Consider the following 6,879-nt stretch of genomic DNA (forward strand, 5'->3'; position numbering starts at 1 on the left):
GTGCCAAGGTCATCATCTACACCGATCACAAGTCTATAAGGCAACTTGTAGACAAGAAAGACACCAAGGCAAGGCTAATGAGCGAGGTGAAGGCTCGGGCCCCTCCAACTAAAAGTTTTTGAAGAAGTTGGCACTCCTCCACATTGAGGACAATGTGAGATTTAAGTGTGGGGGAGTGAGAAATTGTAACATATGTAATTTGTCTTTCAAATCAATGCAAATGTGAAAAAAAAAAATTGAAAAATTGAAAATTCCGGCTAGGTGAAAACCCACAAGGGTGGGCACCTAGGCAAGATTGGAAAAGGTGGCCGAGGACGGAATGAAAACCCGAAAGGGCATTCCGGGCAAAATGAAAAATCGAGTTGCGAGCCACCGATGAGAGGAAAGGAAAAAGCTAAGGTGAAAACCCGAAAGGGCACCTTAGGCAAAATGAGGGATTTTCAAACAAAAAAATCGAAAAATTGAAAAATGCAACACCAAAAAGATGGAGGGATAAGAAGGGAGCAATAAGGAGGGTCTTGGAAGGAGGCTAGATTTAGGATTTAATTTCTTTTTGAGTCAAAGAAAATTGTTCCAAATTGGTGGTTTTTCATGTTGGCTACTAGGTTGTTGATCTTTATTGGTGTTTGGCCAACTTAGTAGCATGACTTGCATTGCTTGAAGTGATAAGGGGGTGATATAAGGGGAAGATGAATGAGTTGGAGGATTGTTTAGGTCACTTTGCTATTGCCTTGGGATAAGGCAAGAGTGATCACTTCTACTTTGGTGATATAAGAAGGGTGGAGTTGCGTGATGAGTCGGAGTTGGTGGTGTGTCGTGTCCTTGTTTTGAGGGAGACATAAGGCGGGGGAGTGAGTGAAGAGTGGTGTCAAATTTGAGTCAAGTTCTTTTTCTTTTTAATTGGTGGTTGTGTTTTGAGGGAGATATAAGAAGGAAGAGGAAAGGGAAGAGTGGTCATTCTCTCCTACACTCTCTTGTAGACTTCATGGTTGCTTGTGTCGGGTTTTGCTTGGGACTAGCAAAAGTCTAAGTGTGGGGGAGTTTGATAGTAATGTATTGTGTCGGTCTAAGAGGGTGATTTTATCACCCTCGTGTCTTTTAATATGGGTCTTTTGGTACACTTTTCCTAGCACTTGGCAATTGGTTATGTGGTGGTAACTTATGCACTTTACCTCGGTTGGACACTTGATCTTAATGCATGGAACCCGAGAGGCAATAGAGCACCTTTCAAAGGTCAATACAAGGCACGAGAGGATCACTTGTAACCCGGAAACCAGTTGGGAGAAGTAGGAATGAAGACTAGAAGAAATGAAGGCAATTGAAGAGGTCTAGCTCGCGGAAAATAGAATTCCAAAAATGCGAGCCCGTGCTCAGCCTGCGCAAACAGGGTGCGCAGGTGCGCACTATTGCGCAGGCAAGAACAGTGGTTGCGCAGCCTGCGCAGCTCTGCTATACAGGTTTTCTAATCTTCTTTTTGGGCTTCTTAAGTGGAAATCTTTCTAGGTTTTCGTGAAGCCCTATAAATACCCGAGAGTTTTAAGACCTAAAGCATTCACCTACCATCCTATCATCTCATCTAATCTCATTTTGAGGGTTTTAATCTTGTAATAATTTAGAAGACAATTTTCCATTCAAGTTGTAATCTTTCTTTATTGTTGGGTTTATGAAGACTATGGAAGGCTAAATCCTTCCCTACTTGGTGTAATCCATTGCAAGCTTTCATCTTTATCATTGTATTGACTCCTTAATCTCTACTCTTTCATTTATTTCAATTTCTAAGTTTTAATGACATGATGAATGTTTTGTTGTGAGAAGTAATTACCCTTGCCTCTTTAATGTTCATCTATTGCTTGTTTATTGCAAAGTTCCTTGCTTTTGTGATAACTTATTGAAGCATCTCATGATTATTGATATCTTGGTTTAAAGTATCAACCTTTGTGAGTAGAAATTGATTATATCATTGGGTTTGTTGGTTTAAACATATCTTTGTAATATCCCATTTACTTTCCTCTTGGTTTGCTCTTCATGCTCTTAGTTGCAATTCCTACATGGTTTAATGTTAGAATTTGTAGTCTAAGTAGGATTATCATTGTTGGCTTAGATAGTGGTAATCACTTGCTTGAGGATTGTTGTTGGGTAAATGAAAATTGAAGAGAAAAGAGTCTTGCTTTGAGAAAAGTTGGAACTTGTAGGAATGCACCAAGTTCTCACCTCTTATAATTGTTACTTGCATACCAAGTGTTTGTTACCTTGTCTCATAGGAAAAATCACATCTCCTTGATTTTGTTTGTGACACCCCGCGATAAAGCGGAAAATATAACTAATAAATTAATGCGGAAATTAGTGAGATTTTAAGAACTTTTAAATTACTAGTTAAAGATTAGCACGCGGGTGCCAAAAACGAAATGAAACAAATACTACAATAGACATTAATAGGTCATTACAACCCAAGTCTAGAAAGCGGGGAAAAGATATCCCACGAATAAACAGATAAAAGGGTTTCTAAATTAGAAACTAAGGTCCAAGGGTTTAGTTCTCGCTAGCCCACACGTCTTCCCCACGTAAGCATCTTCAAAACCTGTCATTCATGTAAACATGAACGCCACAGTCAGTGGGGAGTAACTCAAGGTTCTCCCAGCCACAATATGTCGAAATGCAGGTAACAAACAACATTTAATCAAACATGTTAATCATGCAACATATACGAACAATAAAGAATAAGGAGATATGATGAACAATCATGGTGAAACAGGCATAATACTTTCTTAATAGAATAGGCATGGTATATGAGGATGAATGTACAATCAAGGAATAGAATCACCAAGTCAACCCACTTATGTTGACACGACTCAACAAGTGTAAGACATATACTTAGTATGAACTCAAACAAGACAACCCTCTAGACTCCAACCTCTTGGTAGGACGACGATCATAATACGGTCCTAGTCTAAACCCGGCCGGACCCTCGGGATGGACGACACCCGATTCGACACACGATACCAAATCGTATCCAAGACTCGAAACATGGTACACCTAACCGTGCCCGAAGTCGAGTAACCCCAAATCGGAACCTTGTCACCTAACCGTGACCCCCGGTCCGAAGAGGCGGAAGGAAAAATAGCCCAACTCGGAAACAATGGCACCTAACCGTGACCCAATGTCCGAGGGCGAATAAATAGGGAAAGTCAAGTAGTCACACAATGTAAAATGTCACACTTGAGTCACAATAGGAGTAAGAATGATCATGCAAACATCATATGATACGGGATCCTTAATGTCACATTCATACTCATGGCTTGCATCTCACCATGAGTACAGATGGGAACATTAATCCCAACGATCATATCGCAACTAGAGGGCTTATAGCTCACCCCTAGTATCCGATAGGACCAAGACTCTCACAACTGAACAATACAAGGCATTATCAAGAATATGACTCTCACATATAACCATTTAATAATAATGACTCATACTTGTCTTAAGCAGATAAATATTTCATTTTATAATTTATCATGCCGGTTAAATAAAATATAATGAATGACAACGAATAATTTACGTTATATAAGATTACGGAATAAAATGGAACGAGCATAAGCGGCTCATTCATGAGCCCATACAAAAACTTGAGATTGGCCCAACAATTAAATCATATGATAAGTCCAACAAATCACTCATGTAAAAACCAACCATTAAATCATGTGAAACCCAAACAATTGATCATGAGAGAAATATATGTATAAAAGTAGTGTACAACATTTAACGGATTTCATTATATAAAATACAAGACGGAGATTTAAACGAATCATACATACTAAATTTGGCGCCGAGAGCACCCATAATATGAGTATGGCCCAAACTACAAGTCAAGCCCAATAATTAGAATATAATGAGCCCGACTTTTAATGTCAAATAAGCCCAATTGAAATAATAAGTAAACTAAATATAAACGAGTTGTGTTATATAAATATGAGACGGAAATTAAATTAATTCCAATGACTAGCATTGCACCAAAAGCGGACTATCTCCACGACTCAAGGACCCAATCCACGGCCCAACTATGAGCCATCTAAACTATCCATTCCAGCCGCTCTCCCCCCCCTCAAAACAGCCACCAACCAACTCCTACAACCACTCCCCCACGGCTAACACTCAACCTGTTTAACAGTCCCAAGTACCGTGCCAAACACGTCCAACCACACTCCAACTACAACCACCACGACTCCAAACCCGCAGCCATACCCGACTCGATCATAAACGCTACCCTCAGCTAGACCATTTCAAACCGCCACCGAGACCCGACTCAAGACTGCCCGCAACCACCATACTAACTCGCTCATAACCACCATATCAACCCTCCCCAAAACGAGTCCAAACCCGTCCAAAACAACCGGAAGACGCATGAAAACCGAACCAAAAAATGCAGTCCTAAAGCGTGTAACAGACCACCCCAAAACGGACTCAAGCGACCACAATCACGAATCCATATGAGCCATAAACCGAGCTCAACCACACCAGGCTCATAACGGAATCTCGGGCTCAAAACAGTCCCGTTTCAAAACACCATTCAAGACGAAAAACATCATACAAATGCCAAACAATATAAAGGTTTAAACTTTAATAATCAAGAACATTTAAAAGGACAAATAAGACGGAAATTTCGACGATTGTCGAGTAACCTATCACCGTTACCTGTCTTTGATCTCTTAAACGTCCAAAAGTACGAACCTTTCTTCAACCTTCAGCTTAAAAGAGGGAAAAACGAGTCGATTAAGACAAGAAACCGAGTTGTCATTTGAGACGGTATTTTCGAACTTCTACAAAATCAAGACTTTATTACCTTAAAATGAGGAGGAAGAAGAGAGGAAGCTAAAGGTGTAAAAATCATGAAATTTGGTTGAGAAACGAGGGAGATAACGGAGGTTGAAGGAGGCGGAAATGGTGGTTGGCGTTTGATTGTTGCTTCTTTGCGTTTTTGTTGTTGTTGTTGTTTGTTTTTTCGCAAAAGGAAGAAGAAGGGAAATGGGGGGTGGGTCATACCGATGGTACTACTACCAACTACACTATATATAATAATAATAATAATAATAATAATAATAATAATAATAATAATAATAATAATAATAATAATAATAATAATAATAATAAGAGATATTTTGAATGTGTTGTTGGTTTTTAATTGGTCCAAATTAAAGTAGGTACAACATGAAATGTGACGGTCTAAAGTTTAGACGGAAATTAAGACGGAGGTTAAGATTATTACAGTCATTATTATTATCCGACCAAAAATACGTATACATATATTATTATATAAATTGTGCCTTAAAAATATAATTTAATCGTACGTATTTTTATAAAAATGAGCTTTTATATAATACATTTATAAAAATCTTATTTGACATAAAATTAATTAAATTGAACAATTCAAAAATATTTAATAAAGTAATTCAAATGGCTTAATAAATTTTAAATGTCAAAATGGGAAATTCGCGGGTGTTACAATCACCCCACCTTTTAAAAAGTTTCGTCCTCGAAACTTGAAAATAGAAATGAAAGGTTATAAAAATAAAAATAAAACTGAACTTTTAAAATTAGTAACCAAAACATTAAAAGTTTACTTATCGTAAAGATTAAAATTCCTTTCAAAAGATTCAAATAAAATTCTCCGACAAAACCAGATTCTCATCAAAGGAACGGAGGTGTTCTCGTTACGTATTCAAGAACATCACATTCCAAATCAAAGATAAGGTCAAAAAGCAAATCATTTGTATAAATCAAAGATCAAAATACTTTCAAAAACATTATCGAAGGGTTTTCAAAAGTATAAGTCTCATTCGTGGAACGAAATTGCCCTCGTCGTGCACACAAGAACGCTAACTTTCCAAGTCAAAGACAGATTTAAACCAAAAATCATTCGCCGACAAGCGTAGAACAAGTTATCAAACGTCTCCAATAACGAGTTCTAACATCCGATCAACGTTAAAATCAAGAGAAAAGGTAATCTACTCAAATTTTCCTTTGCAAAAGTCCAAATAGAAATGAAGATTTCACTTATAAACTCAAAAAGGAATCAAGTTCCTGAAATATAACATTATACTTTGACAAAGAAATCATAAATAGGTCAAAGTTAACAGAAATTGGATAAAATTTAAAGAAATCTCGGGTTCAGCAATTAAAATCATGTTAAAGAAGTCCACGCTCAAGGGACAATTATGGAATTAAATCAAATTTTCATTTTCAAATCCTTAAAATAGGTAAGGTTTTTCAAAAGTAATATCAACTTTTAACAACGAATCGAAATCGGTAGCTTGAAGGTTTAGAAATTGGACAAAAGAAAAGTAACTTAGATATCATAGATACAAGTATGCTAACAGGACTCAAACTTAACTAATCAAAAGAGCTACGACGAATTTCATAAAGCAAGAATTGAAGTCAATTTAACAAGGATGTCAAAGACAGAGTTTTTATAGGCCACTAGCATCAAACTTAAGGGAGGAGCAAGATGAAGCGAGGAAATGAGGTATGAACGGTAACGCTTATGATCAAGGAGAAAGGGAAATTAGACAACTAGGAAACGCCAGATATTCAAACCTCAAATAACAACATCATCCAAACGATTCTGAAAACCTCCTAGTAATAAAACTTATAATCACAACACTCCCAAGAATCTCCTCAAATCACTCATGTTACTTCATCTTAAGCTATTCCTTGAAACCAAGTACTCTACTATAAGTGTAATCTCATCACTCCAAACCCTCAAACATCTACAAACGACTTCCATAGGATCAGGATCAAAACTACTAAAAGAGTTACACTCATAACCAACTATCGACCACTAGGAGTTCTCACTATGGTAAAATCCTTAATCAAAGATCATAATCC

The 6,879-nt window shown here is 37.3% G+C and overlaps 1 long non-coding RNA gene across 1 annotated transcript; it reads right to left on the reverse strand.

Annotated features, from left to right (window-relative positions):
- Window positions 1-2,349: 2,349 nt before the first annotated feature.
- LOC141609527 (uncharacterized) lies at window positions 2,350-4,942 on the reverse strand. Its single transcript, XR_012527503.1, has 3 exons — window positions 4,838-4,942; window positions 4,690-4,742; window positions 2,350-2,578 (listed from the first exon to the last, which is right to left on the reverse strand). It is a non-coding gene; the product is annotated as an uncharacterized LOC141609527 (long non-coding RNA).
- Between the last annotated feature and the right edge of the window lie 1,937 nt (window positions 4,943-6,879).

The sequence above is a fragment of the Silene latifolia genome, chromosome 1, assembly GCF_048544455.1.
Source record: "Silene latifolia isolate original U9 population chromosome 1, ASM4854445v1, whole genome shotgun sequence".
Taxonomy (NCBI): domain Eukaryota; kingdom Viridiplantae; phylum Streptophyta; class Magnoliopsida; order Caryophyllales; family Caryophyllaceae; genus Silene; species Silene latifolia.